The sequence below is a fragment of the Podarcis gaigeae genome, assembly GCF_964106915.1.
Source record: "Podarcis gaigeae genome assembly, chromosome: 1".
NCBI classification, from domain to species: domain Eukaryota; kingdom Metazoa; phylum Chordata; class Lepidosauria; order Squamata; family Lacertidae; genus Podarcis; species Podarcis gaigeae.
The window spans coordinates 76,715,014-76,738,203 of record NC_139678.1 but is presented as its reverse complement, the minus strand read 5'-3'; the positions used below and the strand labels follow the sequence as shown (position 1 = coordinate 76,738,203).

Genomic DNA, 23,190 nt, shown 5'->3' with positions numbered 1-23,190 from the left:
CAACTTCACAAGCTCATTGAAAAAATCTGGGAAAGAGAAGAAATCCCAGCAGACGTTAGAGATGCCAAAATTATCAATCTCTTTAAAAAAAGGTGACAGAACTGATTGTGGAAACTATTGAGGCATCTCTCTATTAGATGCAGCCAGCAAAATTCTTGCAAGGATCTTAGCAAACCGTCTTGTAACAATATCCGAGGTGACCCTTCCTGAATCCCAAAATGTTTTTTGGCCTTCTAGGGGGACAGTGGACATGATTTTCACTGGCAGCTTCAAGAAAAATGTAGGGAGCAAAACCAACCCCTGTATATGGCGTTTATTGACCTGAATAAGGCTTTCGACAATGTAAATCATAATGGCCTGTAGACTGTCCTTCTGAAAATTGGCTGCCCAGATAAATTTGTAAACATATTATGAGGCCTGCCTTGAAAGTGGTATACAAATACAAAAAAATACGGATAGTACATGGTACATGATGGTACATAATGAGACATGAGGTCATCAGTGTGTGTGTGTGTGTGTGTTCATGTGTGAGTAAAGAATGTCAAAGCTTTCTGAGATATCCTCTCCATGAAGCGAGTTGTCAGTGCTCTCTGTCATTCCAGAGGGAACTTGAACGGTGTCATGGGTGGCATTCAATGTCATGCTATTACAAACGTTCCATCTGCACAAACAATGCAGATTGCCCTATGGAACGAACCCCACCCCCCTTTTGTACATGGGGAAAGTGGGGAAAGCAAGCCCTCTTGCACAAACAGAAGTGCTCGAGCAGGGCTTCTGTCAATGGGGCTCCTTGGGTGAATCCCACTCATTAGCTCTACTTTATTGCCATAGAAGATGGGATATGCCATTAACCAAATCAATATCTAGCCTGTATAGGAAAACACAAATGCAAACCTAGTTATATCTTTTTTCTTATAAGTGAAACTCTTGTACTTTTCTTTTGTTAATTTAACCTTGATTGAAATTCAGTAGAGCCACTGTAGGCCAGATGCAGTTGCTTCAGGTGCCAGATTTAGCTTTGGGGTCTCCAGTTGGCCATCCCTCCTAAAGTCTAGAGGATAGAATGGGGTTAGACTAGCAAACGCTTTGTAAAAGTAGTTGAGGGCTGCCATTTATGATGAAGGATTATAATTATACAATGACCTGAAGGAGAGTTTTGACAAGCATTCTGCCGCAGACGTTTTGTAGCGCAATATTTTATTTATAAGCCTGAGTCTTTTCCTTGACACTGTCTTGAGACGCATTAAAAAGTTTCTAGAGTTGAAATAAACTGTTCACAAGGTTTTGATGCAAATTCAGGCAATTTCAAATAACAGTTGCATGCTATTTTCATTGTGACTAAATAGACATAAACCACAACCTTATTGTAAGTTATTTAGGCAAAATGGCATTACAAATCTGGCAGCAGTCAGCACTGCTACTGTCTAGGAGGACAACAGACTGGGGTTATCCACATTTACTTTCTGTCCCACTCTTTCCATGCTCCCTGTCTGAGCATGTGTTGTTGCTTTCTGCCCCACACTTTCCCTGTGTTTTCTGCGGATTGCTGTTTGCTCCGATTGAGCTTTAAAGAGCGGGTGATCACAGGACAAACACACACAATACAAACTCATACCAGCTTGGACATGGAGTGTTAAAGCCTGGATGTCTGCATGGAAAGAGTGGAGGAAAGGTGAGTGCAGATAAGTCCCGAGTGAGGTGCAGGAATGAATGGAACAGAAGGGAAGGATGCAGGGCCTTGAGCTAAGAAGAGGCAGTTGACTTAGACGCAAGGTTTCATGAGACAAGAGAGAACGGGTAGAAAGTGCCAGCTAAGAAGGCAAGCTCAGGCTGGCACTCACTCACCCACAGCTGCAGCTGGTCTTTATAGCCAGATACCCATATTATTTGGTGTGTAACTTATTTCATCTGATGATGATTCAAAGGCATAGGATAGAATAATAGAATTAATTCTTACTTCCATTAAAAAATCAAACATGTGGGTTTTCTCATGTTGTGTCTTGTTACTCTTTTGTGACATACTGAATATTTAAGCCCAATAGTACTATAGTTTAGCTAGTAGTATAGAGAATGAGAACAGCATTAGGTCATCAATCAATTTGACATTGAGAATATTTTGGATCATACTTGTTGGATCATGCTCTGCATCCACGTTAAAAGTGTGCCTTGAATGAAATGGTTGCATTGCAGTTATGTGAAGTTACGTGGAACCATGCTACTTAATTCAGTAGGCTAGGCAATGCGGCCATCACAACCTATACTTGCAGCTTCCAGCACATTAGGAAACAACCCTTTAAAAACAAAACACCATGATACCATAATCAGGTTGCAATAGTTTTGATATCCTTCTTTAATAAAAACTGCAATCCAGTTTTGATATACCCTTGATTAACAATCCGCTATTGCATTGTGCTTAAAATATAGGGCTCTGTCCTATGAAAATGGAAACATAATGTCCTTAATAGCTCCATAGATGGCTGAAATGAAGTGTGCAATGGGTTCTTATCATATTTTCAAGTCAATGTTCTTTCCCCTAAAGCAAAAATAATTAAAATAACGCAGAAGGCTCTGAGCAGCTTTGCAAAGGCAGAGTGGCTTTGCATGCATAATGGAGGTAGAAAGATGATACTTAACTGAGGAAATTGACTGGAGCAACACTTTTCTTAAAACAACTGTAGGAAGGGTTATAGATTGTTCCATTTACCCAGAAATATACAACATGACAAAGATAAATGTCAGCAACCAAAATGCAAAATTATGGCTGGATGTGAAGTTGCTAATAGAACTGGCATGGTTAAACCAATAGTAGGGTAAAAAGTGATTGGAATAGTCTCTTAAATTTCACATTATACAGAAGCTGCCTTGAATATTATATGGTGTGTGTTTGCACAGAATATATAAATCAATTAATTCATCGCCAGGAGCAGTAAATGTGTACTTCAGTTAGAGGTGGTCTACATGCATCTAAAAAGTCATGTTATCAATCTGGCAGGTAGTGTAAGCTGCTAGTGTATTGGAATCCAAGACGGCTGTCATGAAATTATGTTTCGATCGATATTTCAGTTGGCACTAGACTTAGAAAATGAACTCCAGTGGCAAAGCCAATGGTGTGTGAATCAAGGGGATCAATCTTAATATTTCTATCAAGATAGCCTTTATGCATTTCAAAAGTAGCCACTGTTTTGTTCATGATTAGTTACTCGAGAAGGTGGAAAGTTGCTACACCAGCTCTGTTTCAAATGTGTCAATAGGAAACCAGGTTTGTTGGCTGGGACTGCTCCTTCACCCACCTTTATCATTTGAGGTCCAAGTGGCATCAGTGGCAAGAAATGCCCTTTTCCAGCTATGGCTAGTTTGCCAGCTACAGCCATTCCTGGAACAAGGCAGCCTGACCACAATTTCGCCTGCTCTGATTATCTCCCGTCTCAGCTAATGCAGTGCACTCTATCTAAGGCTGCCCTTGAAGACTATGCAGAAATTGCATCTAGTGCAAAACGCTGCCACTAGAGTGCTGACTGGCAACTTGATGCGCAGTTGTTGACATCCGTCTGTCTTGGGAGACAATGGAGGAGTGCGCCTTTGGGGGTGAAGTCAATTCATTGAGCTGCTGGCTAAAAGACCATGCTTGAACCTACCCTGCAGGAAGATAGATGTCTCTGTTCCAAATCTCTGGTTCTCTCACTCCACCTCTTTCCTTATACACCCAGAAAATATCACTACACTCCTTTCTCTTTATCCTCTGCAGTCTTTGTTCCCTGGTTTCCTTCATACTGCTTTTCCTTCATCTCAGGAAAGCAAACTTTTACATTTGGAATATAAATTTTACTTGCTCTTTTCTTAATTTGGCATAGAATGTACAGAAGCCTCCCTGTACTTCTATGTATAAATTGAGAAAAGACATTCAAGCATTTATGATGATGGCTGAAGATATAGGTCTTCCAGTTTTAATGCTGTGTTGTACAACAGAACTGTAGTGTGACCTTTAGTCAGAGGTCCAGTTCTCCATCTGTAAAATAGGGATAATAGCCAGTCCCCATCTCACATAATTGTGAAAATAGTACAAATTGTCAGGCAATGAGAATCTGTGGAAATAATTCAGAAGTCACTTACCTTAAAGTAGCACTGCTGAAAGCAACCAGCCCACTCCAGGGAAAGCAATTTTGCAGTTTATAGGTTGTTTTGTAATGGGGGTTGTATGAATAACACTTGATAGAATTACAGAGCAATATAATTGAGGTTGAAAGTAAACTCATACAGTGAAGTGGGTTTCAAATTACATGTCTTGAAAGGAAGTATAAGTAGATGGAATGCCATAGAAATGTATGTGCTGAAATTACACTGAGAAGTGTTTTGTTTAGAATGTCCAGATTGAGATTCTAAAGCTTTGGTGTCCTTGCTGAACTGCAATTGTTTTTTGACAGAGGATTGATCCCTGATACTTTTGAAGGCACATTATCCTTTCTAACTTGCTTTCCCCAGCCCACCCTGGAACCAAATGAAATGTGGATGCTGATTTTGGAATTCAAACGGGTCTCATTCTAGACATTTGAATTATTTTATTATTTATTATGTTTACATTCATTATTTATTAGATTTACATCCTTCTTTTTTGACTACCAGATCCTAATCAGATCGTCAACTACTTTTAACTACTGTCTACATACCCAGTTTCTTATACCTTAGACTCACTAAGAGTAATAGTTCTACTGCAGCCTGTTCCTCTCGAGTATAATTGTTCCTTTCCTAGTATTTAGTAATTGATTAAAGAAAACTGTCACACCATTTCCCCTCCTGGCTACAAACTACTTCACATACACTTGCATGTCCACAGAGCGACAGTTTCCATAGGCATCACCTTTTGCTGGGTGTCCTCTGGGGCTGCAGAACTCTTCTAATGCCCAAGGAGCTAAATAGAGAGGAACCTTGTGCTGCTCAGCATGAAGCAGTGCTATGCCAAAATTTTCTCCTGCATTTCCCCCAGCCATTCTATGTCAATTTATTGAGGGGGGGGATTACATTAAAATTTATCAAGGGGGAGAGAAAATTCTGGTGAAATTCTCATGCATGTGGTCTTGTCAATCTTGCCTTACTTTTGAGGTGGCCAAAATGCCCTTTCATTCTACCGTTGGTCTCATTGGTAGTCTGCATTCTTCCTAGGCGCCTGCTCCTTAACTGAAGACAAGGCATAACGAGTTAGCTTCTTCCATAGGGCTTTTTCAGATCAGGAAAGGTGGGCAGGCTGGGAGGTTATAGAATGCTGGGATAAAGGTTTACTGAAAAGAAACACACACACACACACCACCCTCGGCCATCTCACAATGAAAAATTAAGATCGCCTCCCCTGCAGTGTTGACATTTTTAAGTGCCCTGGAAATGAGGCAGAAAAATGAAGGCCTCCTTTGCAGAGGAAGAACACTTTCGAGAAAGTTAAAGATAGATTTTGGCACACCATCAGCTTGAAGTATCTTCCATTCGTAGGTATAGAATGAGCAGTTGACTGGATGCTGTCCTTTCTACTCTCTTCCTTTTGGGGCTAGAGATCTGCTAATGGGTGGGGAGCCAGGTGCTCTCCTGCTTGATGTTTCTTCCATTTGGTATACTTTGATTTGTACTTAAGTCACAGATCAAAGTTACCAAATCCATATGGCTAAAAGCAAAACAGATGTGCCTCCAGAGTAGCAGGCAGTCATCAGCAGGGTGTGTCAATACAGTGATCAATAAAACACTAAGTTGGACACCACCTTACCCCTTCATCATGAGAAGAATCCCTTTCAAAGTGGAATGACATCACAATTTCTTATGGGCAAACTGAACTTTCATGGTGTCATCAACAATAGCTTAACTCTTCCGTCGTCCCAGGGAGCACAGTAAGTGAATCATAAGAATCTTGTTAAGATAATCTGATACTGCCTCTCTGTCTTTATTGACTCAAGTACTTCTTATGCTGTGGTCTAAACCACAGAGCCTAGGGCTTGCCGATCAGAAGGTTGGCGGTTCGAATCCCTGCGATGGGGTGAGCTCCCATTGTTCAGTCCCTGCTCCTGCCAACCTAGCAGTTTGAAAGCCCATCAAAGTGCAAGTAAATAAATAGGTACCACTCTGGCGGGAAGGTAAATGGCATTTCCGTGCGCTGCTCTGGTTCACCAGAAGCGGCTTAGTCATGATCCTTCAGCCAATAAAGCCAGAGCAGCGATGTAACACTGGCCACATGACCCGGAAGTGTCTGCGGATGGCGCCGACTCCCGGCCTCTAGAGTGAGATGAGCACACAACCCTAGAGTCTGACAAGACTGGCCCGTACGGGCAGGGGTACCTTTACCTTTACCTAAAACAGATTTTAATTGCACAGTAACTCTAGGTATGCACTTCATACCAAAATAACCTTTAAAGCTCATTCAAAATGAGGGAGCAAGAGAGAGAGATGAGCAATAGAAGTGGGAATCATAAAATGGCTAGCATACAATATATTGCCATGTCCCTCTTGGCAGTCATCTCTGACATATTTCATTCTCACTACAGAGTTCCTTGTCACTAAATAGTGTCTTGGCTCCTGGAAATTAGTGTTTGCATAAATGTAATTGAGCAAATGAGAATTCATTTCCGAATAAGGAAGCAGGATAGCTTTTAAAAGGCATCTTTTAAAAAACCAAACAGCTTAATATCTCTGACCCAACAGCTTTGTGACACAAGTGTGATCTTTGGTGCATACATAAGCTTTGTGCTAGCAGTAGCTCCCTCAGTGACTTTAGTACCAAGGAAATGCACTGTGCACACAATTGGGGATTTAGGTGCACAGCAGTAGTATAGCATGGGTGGCCAGCATTGCACCCCCCAAGCCCGAGGCTCTCAGGCTGTGGGTAGTGGCCTCAGGGCACTCACAGGAGGCACTCTGGGTGGTCTCCTCCTTCTGCCTCTTGCTAAGGAGTGCAAGAGAGCAGCTGCCGACAGCATGGAGCCACCTCCATTGCTGGGAAGAGGGGAACCAGGGCTGTGCCTCCAGGAAGCCTCCTTGTCCTGCGCTCGGCAGGGAGGCAGATGTGAGCCATGAGTCACAACCAACACACAGGTGGGGCCCAGCCCAGCTCTGCCTCCCAGTTTGTTTCTGCGCCGCAGCCCACCTGCAGGAAAGAGACCTTTCTGGGGGGAACAGCTGTCTCGCCGCCATCTCCCTCGGCGAGCAGGTTTTGTGAAAGAGCCCTTTCAGCTTGCCCACCTCTTCAGCTGGGAGGTGAGGTGCCAAAACTACAATGCCCAGCCTGCAGCTCGGGAGTAGGAATGTTTCCCAGCAAGATCATGCAGTCCAATGTGAAGCAGGAACACTCTTGGGCTGCCTTCTGCAGCTGGAATGTGCAGGAGCTCCTCAAAGAACAGCCTTCTGAATTTTAGTTTGGAAACTTCAGTGTATTTAATTGAAAGCAGCTCCAGCAGTAGCTGAGGTTTGGAGGGCCAACTTGTGCCCTTAACAATTTTGCCCCTCGGGCAAGCACCCAGTTGCCCCCCCCCCCAAGCTACACCACTGGTGCACAGCAATTCCTCAAAGTTGAGGACATTCTGCTTATATGGAATTTGTGGGGATTTTTGGATCTGGTTGAACACATCATGCTTTGGGTTATTCTACACTGTAGATTTACCATTGATCATTGTAGAGTTGAAGTTTGATTGAGCCGGCCATTGAATTGTGCTGTCTTCTGTACCTGCTGCTTTGGGAGTATGGACTATCCTTCAATGAAGGTACAGTCAGCCATCTGTCAGGGGCACTTTAATTGCATCTTGCACTGCCCAACCTGCATTGAGAAGTGGGTTGGTCTACATGACCTCCAAGGTGCCTTTCAACTTGTGTATGTTTCTATCAATCTGCATAATGTTGCCCAATTTCCTAGGTCAGATACCAGCAACACATGGTTTTCTTCTCCCTATTCTCGGCATGTCTTCCTTCCCATCACTGATTAAATAAAAAAAGGTTTAAATAAACAAAAGTTTATTTAATCCCACTTAATTTTTATTTTTTTAAAAAAACTTAACTGGGAGTCGCGTGTGGTTAACATGCTGCAGTTTGTCTAAACCTGGCAAATACTTCAAACTGGCATAGCCACAACAGAAAGCTCTTCTTGCATTGTCCAAATTGCACCACATTGTAGAAGGGATGGGTGCAAATGTTCCTGTTAATATTTCAAAACTTTCAGAGCTGTGTGGGGATGGCAATCTGACATTGTCACTGCCATGTGCAGGCTCAGCTGAGCTTGTGTTCTCCCTTTGTCCCTCCCTGCTGCCTTGGTCTATATTTCACCTGGAACAAAACGGTGATTGTGTACAAGGCAAGCTTGTTTCCCCCCATGTAATTCACAGACTGGGGTGAATGTTCTGTGCAATTTTCTTAATAGTTTTGTGTGAGGTTTTTTCTTTTAAGTACAAACAACAATGATCTCAGTGTGGCGAATTAAAACCCCAGGATACAGGGCCATAATGCAATGCCTACCCAGATAAATGTATGCCAGCCACATCCATTCCTGCTGTAGCCTCCCATCACATTTGGTTTTTTGTTTTGTGTTTTGAAGAGGAGTGAAATGTGCATGTTTGGTAGAACTTTTAGGGCAAAAACCTCCCTTCTGGTCTCCCAAAGCTGTTTCTATATAGTGTGGGATAGGTGGGTAGGTCTTATAATTTTTCTTATATAACCCTTGGTATTTGTTCAAACTCTCCTAAACTAGGTAAAAGGTAAGGTAGAGGACCCTTGGACTGTTAAGTGCAGTCAAAGGTGACTATGGTGCGGCGTTCTCGCTTTTCAGGCCGAGGGAGCTGGTGTTTGTCCACAGACAGCTTCTCACGTGGCCAGCATGACTAAATCACTACTGGTACACAGAGGACCGTGATAGAAGCCAGAGTGCACAGAAATGCTGTTTACCTTCCCACCACAGCGGTACCTATTTATCTACTTGCACTGGTGGGTGGCTTTCAAACTGCTAGGTTGGCAGAAGCTGGGACAGAACAATGGGAGCTCACCCCATCACACTGATTCAAACCACCAACTTACTGATCGTCAAGCCCAATAGGCTCAGTGGTTTAGACCACAATGCCACCCACTCCCCTAAACTACTAGTATACCAGCATAGGAACCAGTATAGGGGGAAAAAGAGATTTGACTTTCTACCACATGTATGTGCTATTGGGGGGGAATTGCCTAGTGAGTGGAATATTTTGCACTAAAGTACGCTGTGAAAGATATCTGTGCAATCCGTTTTGAGGGAGGAAACCCAAGGTTGTCTAAGGACATTTATTGGCACACACTGCTAACAGTATTAGATACATTGTGTGAATTTTAAAATTAATGATACAGAATCTTTTGCAAGCTTCACTAAAGCAGACGAGAGCAGGATCGTCTTTGAATTATAAATTCAATGACAGAAACTTCAATAATGAAGGACTAGTGTAAAATAACTTCTGCCCTTTAATGCATTGCAACATCGGGAATCTTAGCTCATTTAATCCTTGCATTAAAACTCAGGAGCCAGCTGGGCTGCTGTAACCCTTGTGAAACAAAATGGGGAAAGAGCTGTAAATGCTTCAGGTGAGTGGTCAAACCATTGTCTTGTGATTATTTGACAATTCATTAGGTCACTTTTGCTTTTTTCATTTTCTTCCATGAACACTAAAAGGCAGAGCTGTATGAAGTAGGAGTTGTAGGGAAGGGGCAGAGGTCAGTGCTTGGCGTGCAGAAGGCTGCAGGTTTGACCCCCAGGTAGGGCTGGGATAGGAATAAGGAAAAGAGGTTAGGGTCATATGAGGCACTAGACAGAAGCGGTGATCCTGAAGGTTGGAAAGGAGGAAGATTAAGAGACAGTGTGTGAGAAAGAAGGGTGTGTTCATGCTAGCTGGGAAAGGAAGCTGGGGCTAATATTATTATTATTATTATTACTTAGAGAAGGCAGTGACTGGCCCAAGGTCACCTAGTGAGCTTCACGGCCGAGTGGAGGGAATTGAACCCTGGTCTCCCCGGTCCTAGTCTGGCCCTCTAACCACTACACCACACTGGCTCTGCAAAACTTGCCCTCCCATTCAGCTATACACCTCACCTTTTAGGCCTTTTCTCCTCAGACATTCCTGTCGCTTGGGTGGGCATCCCAGGAGGCCTAAGAAATAATTCCTAGAATCCTCCCCGACCCTCCCGCAAAAGTGAACAATTGCCTGTAGAAACTTCGCAAGTCACTTTCTGTTCATATTCATCTTGAAATGGACATTTCAGGGCCTTACTGGGAAGGGGGGTGCACCTAAATTAACTTGTCTTCTTCAGCGACCCTCTCACCTTCTGATCTGTTGTACCTTTAAAGGAGTGCAAACGTTTGATAGATCTCTGGAGACAGAAGAGAGCACTTTTGTTATATTAAAAAAAAAAAAGTTGTGCCATTTTAATGGTGAAGGCAGAAAGCCAATTCGGATTGACAGTTTAAGTGCCCACATAATAATAAACGAAATGCAGATTTTATTTTCTTTGTGACCGTTTCTCTTTTCCTTTCAGCCCCTGTTGGGACATAACATTGAAATGCCCTTGTTGCATCTGACTTCCTTGCAGAATATTGGAGAGCTTCCAACCTTTTAAACTGCTCCAGCTTTAATTTATCCCACTTCTGATGTTCTCCACTACCGTATATCTCATCCCCCCCTATTTCCTACCCCCTTTTGCTCTTAGAGACTATATATTTATTTAGCAAAATATTTTAAAAGCGGCCTGAATTTATGTTTAAAATTAGTTGTCAATGTTATTATCCTTGTGAATAAAATATATGTTGTACACTTGAGAGGGGGATCAGTAGTGGGAAATGACTCATTTCGGGAATATTTCCAGTAATACAAAATGGTGAAAGAAGTAATTCCAGCACCACCCATCTGTGTTCAATATGACTTAAACGAGAGGCAGCTTATTAGAAGGGCACAAAGGATCTATTGAATCACAGAAACATTTGCAACCCCAATATGTTTGTGCCAACAATATCCACGACACCAGCATGTTTGGAGTGGTTGCAGAGACCACTGGTTTCGTGCTGCAGAAGCTGGTACTGACTGGGAGCTCGAGCAACTTTTCTGGGCAATCACAGCAATGCAGATAATGACAGCTGGGTCATTCTTTTTTCCAACCAAATATATGCTGGCATTTGTTTGGAGTTGGCTGTCTTTGGTGGTGCAAGGGAGGGGTGTTTGAATACAGCTGAGCCCTGCAGGTAGATGAAGCCTGAATGGTTTCAGTCCAGGTCATTAGCTGGTAAAGGCAGGGTCTTCTTTGGAGTAATCCTTGAGACAGGGAAGGCCTTAATAAATGAAAAGGCAGCACTGCATTCCTCAGAGTGGCAAGATCTGGCTCATCTTTTGCTCTGCCCTTCTTCTCCATCCTGGGCCAACTGCTTTCCGACACTCCGCAAGCCTCCATTACGAGAAATTAAAGCAGCCCATGGCCACCTTAAAATTCAGGTGCCACATTCATGTTTCACAAGGAACCTGCTTTTTATGGCTAAATTTTATGTTGGGAAATGGACTGCAGAGGAGAGCTCTGCACATTAAGGAACGCCATGAATTATGCACGAGGCACAGCAGTCGGGCATCGGCCGTGCCTCTTTATGAGCAAAAGAAAGCGATATTAACAATTTACACAGGGCTTGAGCTCTTATTTTTCACTGGGAAGCAATAACAGGCCGTGGTGCTGGGAAACGAGTGGTGTGTGGCTCCTCCTCCAGGCCCCTAGGGGGGCTTTCAAAAGCGATTTGGCAGCAGGAAACAGAAAACCAGTTTGAGCACCATGCGGGGGTGAAGTGCGGCAGGAGGGAAAGGACACAGCAGTTTTGTAAGTCATTTGGCAGTGGTTTGCGAGAGTGTCGGGACCGGAGCCAGGCTGACAGATCTGTGCGTTTATCCGATCTGTGTAATGGGGCTGTAAGGCCACTGTACAAATTGGCTCATAGACATCTCCTGAGAGAACCACATCTATCAAACCCATAAGGAAAAGACTGAGAGCAGGGGTCTGGGCAGGAGGGGGTCACTGGTAATCAGGCTCATTAGCTGCTGTGATGTTTAAAGGAGCAGAAGGGGGTGCAAGGACTCATATCAGATATCCTTGCTTTATGCCTAGATGGGCTTTTCTGTCCAATTGCCCATTGCTCCTGGCTCTCTTTATACTCACTTCTAGATGGGGGAGAAGGGGAAGTGGTACCGAATATTTCCATTCAGTAATGATGAAAAGAGGCAGTTTTGGAGATTTATCACTTGGATAAGTGACCTAAATGGCGAAATTTCTGTACACTTTGCTCCCTTTTTAATGGCATATTGCTTTCTTTATGCCTGTCTAATAATTTCTATTCATAACAATATTGACATAAAACTAAACATAAGTGCTGTTTCATGCCAGTCAGGCTATGACAGATTTGGGCATTAAGAGGTTTGGTAATCAAGATTATTTAGGAAAAATGTATTAGCTATATTTAGTCCCATGGGCCTTTCTTTTTGTAACTGGTTGGGGCCCATGATACATCGTACAGCAACTGAACTTTGCTGACAAATTTAGTAAGGATAGCACAGTAATTTGGCAACTTTGATTTATCACACAGACCATTGATATTATAGCACTGGTGGCATGGACAACTTCTGGCTGATTCTTTCAAATTTTTTCAGGGAAGAAAGTTACTTATAGTCGGATAGATCTCTGAATATGCATTTATGTGCAAGCGAACCTACTGTGTGTAGTAGTGTGTGAGTAGTTACAAACACTGTTACACTTCTGGATACATATTCCCTTTAAAGCAAGGACAGCGTATACAAACGGAAGTGTAACTGTTCTTTGAAATTTGCACTTTTCCTAATTTTGCAATGCAATTATTCAGCCGCACAATGTGTACAAAAATGCATATGTAAGGAGAAAGTATGCATAAAAATGGCAATATTGTGATACTAACACGCCAAAATGCTTTATATTAGGGTAAATTCCTTGCAAAAACAAATGTTATGTTACTCAATAGTGTGTACAAAACTGTGTGTGTTAGGAGAAATTCACACCAGTATGCTGATAACTTTTCATGAGGATTTCCCTTTTTAAAATGGCAATCTGTTGTAGAAAGATGAAGAATTTAAGATTGTAAAAATAAGGGAATGGGGGGGGGATTAACAGATCCTTCCATCTCTCCCCTTAACCATCTCCACCTCATTACTCATTATTTCTATTGGAGAAAAAGAACAGAACCCCTTTAAAAGAACAGAACCCCTCTATCTTTACCTCCTTGATTAACAAAAACTTGTGAATGTTACTTAAGCACCGAAAATTGTTCAACCCAAATCAGATAGCATAAGCACACTGCATGATGCTTCCTTTATCCCACCAGGGTGGGGCATTTTGATTACCTATAGGTTCTGCATCCAGTTCTTCCCTTGATGCAGCTGCCAAAACAGCATATGCAGAGGCCTGTTTGAAAATTGGCAGGAGGGGAAGTGGGTCAGCTGCTACACATGCACACAGGCCAGGTCTCCAGGGTTGATTTGTTCCTCTTGCAGATATGCAGCACATAGCATGGCATCCTATTAAAACACTGATTAGAATTATTGTCAAGCATTTATGATTCTTCATCTAATTAGTGAGCTTTATTGGCTGTAGATTGCCAAGCTACGTTCAGGACGTAAAGCATCTTCTGCACACATAACGTAAAAATACAGTATCACTTCCAGTATGGACTCACTGAAATGTTCCAGTTTACATTTACTGTGGTGTGTATCTGAAGAATTAAGCCATCCTTCTTTAATGCAAACAGTAAATTGCTTCCCTAATTGTTTTCTTTGGGGCAAAATGTTTTCCTAATGTAATTACACGTGTATCCAGGGGACATATGGAGCTGAATTATGAGGTGCGACCTGCCCTCGGTTTTCATTTCTTCTCAAATGCCCCATAACTCTGTTGTAGGTACCTCTTTGGGGATAATACAGTTGTATAAGTAAAATATCAAGAAAGCAAGTTCAACGCTCTAGATATTTCACAGAGTGTACAAGTCTACTTAATTTTTTTCCCCTTTTAAGATACTTTTTATCTGCTTTCTGGTCTCCCTTGGACATGGAAATCGTTTGGATGCTGTAAAGCAGGGATGGCTAGCCTGTGGATTGTATACAACCCCCAAGAAGCCTCTGCGTACCTCCTGAAGCCCACCCCTAAAAGGGCACATTTCTGTGCTCCCACAGTTAGCCAGGTGCCTTGGTCTGTGTTTTACTTGCATTTGATTTGTTTCGAGGGAGAACTGATCCCCCCATCACTTTGCAATACAGTGGTACCTCAGGTTAAGAACTTAATTCATGCTGGAGATCTCTTCTTAACCTGAAACTGTTCTTAACCTGAAGTACCACTTTAGCTAATGGGACCTCCTGCTACCACTGCGCCACCGGAGCACGATTTCTGTTCTCAACCTGAAGCAAAGTTCTTAACCTGAGGTAATATTTCTGGCTTAGCGGAATCTGTAACCTGAAGCATATGTAACCTGAAGCGTATGCAACCCAATTTACCACTGTACAGTGGTACCTCTGGTTACGAACTTAATTCGTTCCAGAGGTCCATGCTTTACCTGAAACCATTCTTAACCTGAGGTACCACTTTAGCTAATGGGGCCTCCCGCTGCTGCCACTGTGCGATTTCTGTTCTCACCCTGGGGCAAAGTTCTTAACTCGAGGCACTACTTCTGGGTTAGCGGAGTCTGTAACCCGAAGTGTTTGTAACCTGAGGTACCACTATTGTCATGGAGATAAGGAAGTGAGTCTTCCCTCCTCTAGGCTCATCTACACCATGAGTTCTTGGTGGACACTGGGAACAGATACTGGCTGCCCATAGAACAACCACCCGTGCTGAGCACCAGCCACTTGCTTATCGTCATCTGAAGAGTTCACAAAAGCCCCATGAAGGAGTTGGTTTAGATCCTCCTCTCCACCCTCTTTTCCCATTCTATTTCAGGCGTTAACATAAAGGAGCAAAGCTGCTCTGCTGGTGCTCCCTAGGTTTCTTTTCTCCAGCTCTATTGGCCTCCCATTCAAACATTAAGCAGATGGTAATGATATGCCATGGGTGCAATAGGTAAAGCTAGTTTCCCTTGTGTTATTTTTATTTCAGTTGAAAATAGCTTATGCGCCAAAAGGAAATCAGAGGTTCTTGTTCTATACCCTTTAGAGTATAGTATTGTAGGAAGCAGATGGTCCTTTATGAATCTATATAGCACATCAAGAGATGCCCCCTAAAACTATTACTAGGAATATGATTTATACTGTATTCTTTTCTCTTTAAGCATATAAATGGTAAAACAGTGTTTACATGCAGGAGTTGTATTTGTCTTTCCAGGCGTCTCCTCTAAATGTTATTTACTGTGTCTTCCAGGAGAAGCACACTCACATAAGAGATCTTTTTGCCACACATTAATAAGTATTATCTCTTAATTCTTCGGTTGCCACTTAATTAAATTGTCGCCTCTTGTTTTGTTTCTGATACAGACTGATAACTGCTTTGCTGTAGGCTCAGGAAAGTATTAAAGTGTTTTACATTGCTGGCCTGACATAAAATGCCATGCAAAAAAATTAATTCTAATTTTTTTTGAAAGAAAAGACTAAGAAAGTAAACAGCTATTATTGTTCACATTGGAAATAAACTTCCTTCCATAAAGTTAATTTTCATAATTGTAAATGAAGCAAAATCTCTATCCTAGGGGGTATCAGAGTAGAGGAGCACTATCCAACATTTCACGGCTGCCAATAAACTAAGGCTGAACCCTAAAACTTACCAGGCATCCTCCAGTGACTTTAATTGATGCAGGATACGACTCTTGATCTCCAGCAGCAGTGCCAGGCAATCATATGAGGAAATAGTAAGAGCCAAGCTGCCATCTGCACATTATACTTCTCTGTCTGCTGTAGCAGGAGAACAGCCTTCCTGGGTCCGGCCAATGGTCCTTCTAGCCCAGAGCCACCCTCCTGACAATAGCAGCCCACTCCATATGCCATAGTGGAAATTTTAAGTGGAGCAGAGCAATCATGCCAACTTTCCAGCAGGCTAAGATTTAAGGATTGCCCAAGCGATGAGGTTCATCCTCTGGCCATTTGAGCTTGCAGTTTGTGCATGTTCTCGGGTTCCATTCCTAGCTGTATTATTATTAAAAACTGTTTACATTATATGATATATTGTTATACAATACCCCAACAAGAATGGACATATCTCTTGTTTTCCAGTGGTTAGTTCTCTCTTTGAACAGCCCTCAAAACACAGTCTTCTATTTGAAGGGCTGCCCAGTCCAAGTCTAGTTTAAAAATAACCATCAGAAGGGAAAAAGAGCAGAGGCTTTGAGGTTGCCGAACAACAGTTTGCCACCTAAACTTCAGACTGAACAGGCACATGTGTCACAGTCTCAAAGTCTCCCCCAATATGCAGTGACGCACTGTATTTCTTGTTACTTGTTATTTCAAAATTTGCATATGCAGATTTTATGCAAATTGGTGTCACATCTCTCTCTCTCCCCCCTCCCCCCCTTATTGGGTGAAACAGTTCTTCTCTTTTTGTGATTTTGGCCACCCTAATTCCAGGTCAAAATACCATGGGAGGAGACTGCACTGTTAACTCCTTTTTATTTATAAAGCATTCCACTTCTCTCATAGTGTCTGGGATAGGATGGACTAGAAGTCCAAAAAATAAAGCAAATAGTTAATCAGATATTGTTTAGTTAGTTTTATGTGAAAACAGGGGGCAAATCATCTTCACTCTTAAGAATTCCAAATCCAAGTTTGGCTTATTTCTTTGAACCGATGCTATTAATTCTTGTGGAGTCCATAAAGCATTCCTAAAGTGTGGGCTACATGGACATTGATTTAAGGCAGCATGATTGCTCCAAAGCTAAAAGAAATCTGATTCCTGGATCAGATTTTTAACTTGGCTAGCTTTCACTTGGCCAGCTATCAGATCCCTCTTTTTTCAACTTCTTTTCTGCATCCATAAAATAGGAATGAATACCTGCAGTGTTGCTATTCTCTAATATTGTGTGCAGTATTAATATTGTGCACAATGTTAGAGGAGATGATCCTCAAAAGGTAAAAAAATATAAATATTGAGGCATTCTGAAAAAGCTATGGCATTCTTTTTGAGCTGTTTTGAAAAGCCCCATGACAGTCCCAGAGATTATATTGCAGAACCTTTGCTGAAATGCAGAAACCCGTTTGTTATACCTTAGCTAATTGTTTTTAAGTCTGGGGCTCTGATACAGCAGGGGTGCTTCCTGATTAGTTAAGGCGTTGTTCAAGCTTTCATCCTCTGGACCATCCTGGTCTGTAAACATCCTGTCATTGCAGTGCTTTCCACTACTATGCTGACTTTACAATTTTGGCAACAGGGTTGGCTCCATCAGGAATTGAAGTTTGCAGAACTTGGAATCAGGTCACAGAGCTAAAGTTCTAGCTTTCTGGCTTATATATGCTGGTGCAATAGTAAGGTGCAAGCCAAGTGTAAACACTATGCTATAAACCTTTCAGGAAGATCTCATTGTGTGTGTTTCCCCAAAGCATCTAAACAAAAACCTCTATCTGTACCTTTCCGTAGCTGCTAATCTCATCCTCACCAAGAAGAATAAAGAAGAAGGATAAAATTGCCATGGTGTTGATTTCTTATGATGTACTAAAAACGTAAGGGCCTTTGGAACAAACATGTCCTGAAACTCCATGCAAGATATCTAACAGAGCCACTTCAGAGCAATAACAATGTAAGAGCATTATATTTAGAAACAGGAGCATTGCAAATAAAGTTCCAAAATAACACCCCAGAGCTGCAACCCTGAGATAATTAAGGTAAAGCGATAATTCTATTTAGAAAGCCATTTTAACTGCTGGTTGCTTCAGCCTTCCAGTTTGCAGTAGAGGATCTATTGCGCACAATATGTTCATGGTGTCATGGTTTTGTTCTTTGCAGTCTTACAGAATGAGACTTGAGCTTTGGAGACTTTTAAAATGTTCACTGTGGGGTGGAGTTTATAGGCTCCACGCAAAATCTGGCTTCAGGGGATTATTATTATTAAAAAAACACAACTGACCTGTGTGGCAAAGAGGATGGGGAGCTTTCGACATACCAAAGCTAAACTGCCATGCCATGCCATTCAGGTAATGAGCACCAGTACTGAATGCTGGAAAATGCCTTCACTGGCTGCCTATCTCCTACAAGGAATATCATTTGTGGTCCTGGTCCTGAGTGCTAATGTTCTACTCTTCCCCCCATCTCCCTCATAGAGTGTTGACACTCTTAGAACCACTACTTACGTATGCAGAGATGCCATTCTTGATATCTCCTTCCCTTCACAAGGAATATATGGAAAACTGCCTCATTAAAAGAATCATAGGGGTTGGTTTGTATCTTCATCAAGCCAAATATTGCCTTTTTATGGTGTGTGTTCCTCCCCATCATGTGTACAATGATATGAGTGACTCAGATATCCTGTGTGTACCCTTGATTCAAGTGGAAGGCTTGTCCAAATTGTGCCTCTGTGCTAGCCTTACTCAACTTGTTGCCCTCCATATGTTTTAGACTACAAGTGCAAGACGTGGTGAGATTTGTTGTCCCAAATATTTGGAGGGCACCAGATTGAAGGAAGCTTTGTACATATGGCAGGACTCAGCTTTCGCATCTTCCTTCTGGAATATATGAAATAAGAATGGATGAAAATGCCCTAAAAGAGTGAGTACAGGATGTGCTTTCTTCATTTGAGCTTAAGTGCAGATCAGTGTGCTGTGGTGGAAGGTGCACATCTGTTCCATCAAACAAGAGGATGGACTTGGCTGGGTGAGCTTCTGAACAGGTGCAGAGGATGGAAACATATCCAAAGGTCGCCCATGTTGGAAAAAGCAAAGCCATTTATCTACGAATCTCTCCCTCAGCACCATCTCAGCCATAGTAAGCTACAGTGAGTCAGAAGGTGCACTGTGGAGGGGGACAAGAAAGCTTCAGGCATACACCGCAGGAAAGAAAAGAAGAACATCAGTGTACCCTAGCCTTAAGGGTCATTTCATACGTCATGAAGTAGCACTATAGATTGAGATTCATAATGTATTTATTGCCCCCAAACATTTATTCTCTCTGTGTAAGGTCACATGTAAAGTAACACATGAGGGGGGGACCTAAACCCCTCTGTGAAACACAAACATATATGTCAAAAGTTTTTTTTCTAGTTTTTGTTTGTTTTTAAATTATGCATTTTCTACCTTTGAAGGGTTTAAAACTGGGGTGTGTATTTATATTTATATTATGTTTGGTTATGTTACCCTAACAGTTCCCCCCCCCCACATCTCTATAAATAAATATAATAGAGGCTTATGTCATGTGAAATTACTGTTAAAGCGGGAAGAATATTGCAAACTGTGTCCTCCAGGTATATAACTGAAGTGTAGTGAGTTAAATGAATGTGCCTTAGGTAACACAAGGAGCATAGCAGAGGCCCTCAGAGCCCAAGTTTCTCACCCTTCCTATTTTATAGATTGTACTTTAAAAAGAGAACCCTTCCTTGGTTTTCATTTAAAATTGCCTTTATCAAATTGCCTGGGTTTCTTTATCTAGTCTGCTATGCTTTGATGTTTGGCTTGTTTACACCATTCTGGTTCAGAGGATCGAGCCATCAAAGGGAGCCAGGCTGAATTTTTAAAATGTCAGCCGGGAAGCCAAGTTTTATAGCTGCCAGTTCTCCAAGAGCAGTTCATAATTTTTAATTTCTCCTTCCTCCAGGTGGGTACAGTCTAATGCTAACAATATGAGAGGGCGCATATCCAGCTGTGCAGCGTGCAGCCCCTTAGTACCAAGCGGTACTGCTATTAGGCTGGCGGTGTGCACTCCTTATCCAACCATCATTATCTGCTCTGCTGTTGTTTTGATTTTCACTTGAGTGGGGTGCACCTGCTGCAACCTTCATTTCCATTGGGCCAAAAGTCTTGAGACCTTGAGACAGGTGCAAGATTAACCTTTGCCTTCTCTGTAATTATAACAGCAAAAGGAAGTTGGGTTTTTTAAATAAAAAAACCACAAAAAATGGGGAGGGAACATTGGCTTGAAACTGAAAACAGCCAGCCTGCTGCACAGTAGGGAGAACATGCATTTCCTAGCAAGCAAGCTGCTCTTCAGTAAAGCAAGCAAGCAAGGGCATTTGCTTCCAGGCAGCAGGTGCACACGCCAGGTGCAGGTGAGGATGGATGGATGGAGGGGCATGTTGAGCTCTGTGTGCATACTTCCATGAGATCCGTGGCCAACTGTCTGTGCCACATCCATTTTCTTAGGAACACCACTTTAATTTATTGAAGTTTAGCTGCCTCATGCAGTCATGAACTGGGGGAGAATTGTTACAGAACTTTGAAGCCTTGGGGGAAATGCCCTGTAACTTCTTTCTCCCTTGACCTCGGCCCCTTTTGTACAGTAGGTGCAGGAAGAGTCTTGGTTGGTGTTCTCTACGCACATAGTGCTGTGGAATGTTAAAACAGAGAAACTGCAGGATAATTTTACTCTAGCGTGAAGGAAACTGCACAGAGGTAGGGCAGAAGAGCTCTGGCATGTGATGCTTGGCATTCTAAGAGTCTCCTTGCCTTCCTCCTGCACAGGGTTTAAGGCCAAAGGCAGCATGTGTGTCCAGAGGTGCCAACCTGTGCCCAAGATTGAGGGGCTCCAGCGCATATTGCATTTGTATGGCATCACATCATTGGGAGGAGGCCCAGTGTGGCGTGGCTTAATAGCTGGCAGCTCTTCCTTTTTCATGCTTAGGGGGAAGCGGCCACTGAAGCCACACCGTATTTGGCTTCTTGTGCCCCCTCCCCACAGATATTGAGGGGGCCGAAGATACCTCGGCGCTATAGAGTTGGCACCTGTGTGTGTGTGTGAATTTGCTTCCTTCTCTTTTAGTCCTGTGACCATCAAGGGGCTTTGCAGTCTAGCCCTCCCAATGGGTTTGTGATTGAATGGTAAAGCTCTCTCACACAACCTTGGCTCAGTGCAGAGCCTTCTGTTGGGCAGAAGGGAAGCAAACACTAAATCTGCTTCACCTGGCGGTCTTTTGAACCAGTGGGGTAATTCTGACTCCATGCTGTTTTTGGAGCAAGTTTGGGGAGTCTCTGCTGTGGGTAGAGATCAACAACAAAGCTGTTTCCCCTGCTCAGTTCCTCACTTTCCATGTCTGTGTGTACAGAAGGGAGGTTGCAGATAGGAAGATGCTGCGGCAAGCAAACAAATAAAGCATTTGAATTGGAAGATGCTCAAAGTGGAGAACAGGAATGGTTAAGTGCAGAGTCTAGAGAAAGCAATTACACTCAGGCTGAGCTTGCCAGCACAGAATCCTTGGAAGCAAGTTTAAATGCTAGCCCAAAAACATTGGAAGTTCTTGCAAGGAAGCAAAGACTTGTGGGTGGGTTTTTAACATATGCAATGTTAGAATGGGGGGAAGTTGGGTTCACTTGGCTTGCATGCACACTTGAGTCCTGGAAATCATCATCTTTCCCTGGAAGGAAATCAGGGAGAAGAGAGTTCATTGATTGAATCCAACAGGCTGGGCAATGGTCATGTGGCATGTCTGTGTTGTGTTTATGACTCTCTATAAATGTCAGAATCCTGGCAGTTTATCACTTAATTTCAGCAGAAAATATTGCATGGCTCCAAGGATTCCCAACATAGAAGAGTTGGAACTCGTCCATGAAAAAGCAAAACAGAGAAACTAGAATGAGCTGTCTCCCCTTAAGTGGAATATGAGATTATTCTGTCACAAATGACATGCATGTAAAACACTCCATAATTACAGGTTGCTTGTGGGTGGCTAAAGGAAGCTTATATGCAGATCTTTCTCTTCGCATCCCTGCCAGCATTTCCATTATGCTTCATATTGGAAATCTGGTTTCTTTCTTCTTCGGACAAAACTTTTTAAAATTATTATTTTTTTGTAACTTTTAAAAAAGTGCCTGCTATCCTGGGGGGAAAAAAATCAACGCAATGCAATTTTGATGAAAATCCTTACTGAAATCCCCTGCTCCCAATCATGCTGGAACATCTATTGAAAATCTGAAGAGAAGAGAGGACTAGTTCCCCTTCTTCAAATTAGAAAAGCAGAGGTTTTGCAGTATTCCCTTTAACATATTAAATGAGCATCCCTAGTCTTAGAACATCCTAGCAGTAGATTGTGTGGAAGATGGTTAGAAACACAGTGTGTACAGATTTACATTGTTCTTGAGTTTAGCATTCCAACAAGCACTACATAAAACTCAGCTTTTCATAAATCTGTTGTTTTGCTGTCAGCTTTCTTTCAGGCAAATGACATTAGTTATATACTGTATATTAATAGTCCAAAACCATGCGGTTCCAGTCCAGTAGACAAGAAGCGTCTTTTTCCAATCATAAACAATTGACATCTTTGTAGCTATTAACTTCATGATCTGTTATATTTTGTATGCAAGTAAGAAACATATATTTATACATGGCTTGACAGGATTATTAATAAATGTACTTGATAAACAGTAAAATTGTTGGTCTCAAGATGGTCGATAAACGAATTGTCATTGTGAATAAGATTTACTGAGCTGTTTGTTGCATCTGGTTTCATATAATTAATATTGCTCATAGCAACCCGCTGCCAGGGTTTCTTTAGGCCACGATTCCTGCATTGCAGGGATTTGAACTAGATGGCCCTTGGAGTCCCTTCCAACTCTGTAACTCTATGTTTCTGTTACTGTAACCCTTTGCATGCTGTATGCTACCTTCAAATTGTGCCATAATGCAAGATGTGTCAATCACACACCCCAGATCTGAAGTCTTCTGTTATTGTTCCTCATCTCTTGGCATTTTTCTAATGGACTGGCGTAGGACCATAAACACACTGGTGTCCATTGCTGCCCATTGTCCACCACCTGTAGCTCCATGGTAGAATAACACAGGGCTGGGTAATTCATTACAGCTGCTTTGGAGGTGCTGCAACTATGTTCCCTGTGAAAAATTATGTGTTGGTGAGAGTCTCTTTAACTTACTTCCACCATTGTTCCACCACTAAGTGCATCCAGCTTGTGAGAAAATTAACAAATTGAATGGTGGACGGATGCAATCCATGCCACCTGGCTTTGTTTAATGCTATTCAAGCTGCTTTTAACTTAAACACACACACACACACACACACACACACACACACAGTGCAAAATCAGCAGCAGA

At 42.3% G+C, this 23,190-nt stretch overlaps 1 protein-coding gene and 1 long non-coding RNA gene across 11 annotated transcripts in view; both read left to right on the top strand.

Moving 5' to 3' along the window:
• The window catches only part of TSPAN4 (tetraspanin 4), a 500,093-nt gene that overhangs the window by 376,019 nt on the left and 100,884 nt on the right, over window positions 1–23,190 (top strand). The window lies entirely within an intron of this gene.
• Window positions 9,080–10,792, top strand: LOC310825443. The gene is made up of 2 exons (XR_014555321.1): window positions 9,080–9,564; window positions 10,513–10,792. It is a non-coding gene; the product is annotated as an uncharacterized lncRNA (long non-coding RNA).